The sequence below is a fragment of the Zingiber officinale genome, chromosome 7A, assembly GCF_018446385.1.
Source record: "Zingiber officinale cultivar Zhangliang chromosome 7A, Zo_v1.1, whole genome shotgun sequence".
Taxonomy (NCBI): Eukaryota; Viridiplantae; Streptophyta; class Magnoliopsida; order Zingiberales; family Zingiberaceae; genus Zingiber; species Zingiber officinale.
The window spans coordinates 107,513,178-107,513,989 of NC_055998.1; the positions used below are offsets into that span (position 1 = coordinate 107,513,178).

The window sequence follows — 812 nt, forward strand, 5'->3', positions numbered from 1 at the left end:
CCAATGGACATGAGTCATTTGAGTGCTCTGAACTCCCACATACTTCACAAGATGTACCAATAGCATTGACCATATTAGCACTAGTCCCCATATTCTCAAATTTCTTTGTAAGAGTGTCTAATTTTGCAGACAAAAGAATGACTGCATATACATCAAACTTCCCTGATGCTTTAATTGTTGGGTTTACAGAAGAATAGCCACCACTTCTTTCATTTGCCCATTGATGATGATTTTGTGCTACACTGTCAATAATTTCTTCAGCTTCATCTAAACTTTTGTTCATAAGTTCTCCTCCAGCAGCTGAATCAAGGGACACTTTGGTATGATAGTTGATACCATTATAAAAAATGTGCAACACTAACCATCTTTCCAACCCATGATGTGGGCATTGTCTGAGCATACTATTATATCTATCCCATGCTTCAAAAAGAGATTCTGAGTCAGTCTGCTTGAAGCTTGCAATTAAATTCCTCATATGAGCTGTTTTGCTTGGTGGATAGAATTTATCAAGAAATTGTTGCTCACACTGCTCCCAAGTGCTGATGCTATTAGGGGCCAAAGAATTTAGCCATTTCTTTGCCCTATCTCTTAAAGAAAACCCAAATAATAATAATCTAACTGCGTCTGAAGGAACTCCATTCATTTTCATGGTACCACATATTTCATAAAAGACCTCTAAGTGTTGATTGGGGTCTTCATGAGGTCCTCCACCAAATTGGTTCTGCTGCACCATAGATATAATTGCGGGTTTGATCTCAAAGTTATTAGCTTCCACTGAAGGTCTTGAAATACTAGATCGAAAACCTCTTGCA

At 37.9% G+C, this 812-nt stretch overlaps 1 non-coding gene across 1 annotated transcript; it reads left to right on the plus strand.

Moving 5' to 3' along the window:
* Nucleotides 1-371: 371 nt before the first annotated feature.
* LOC122003216 lies at nt 372-477 on the plus strand. Its single transcript, XR_006117870.1, has one exon. It is a non-coding gene; the product is annotated as a small nucleolar RNA R71 (small nucleolar RNA).
* The last annotated feature ends 335 nt before the right edge of the window (nt 478-812 follow it).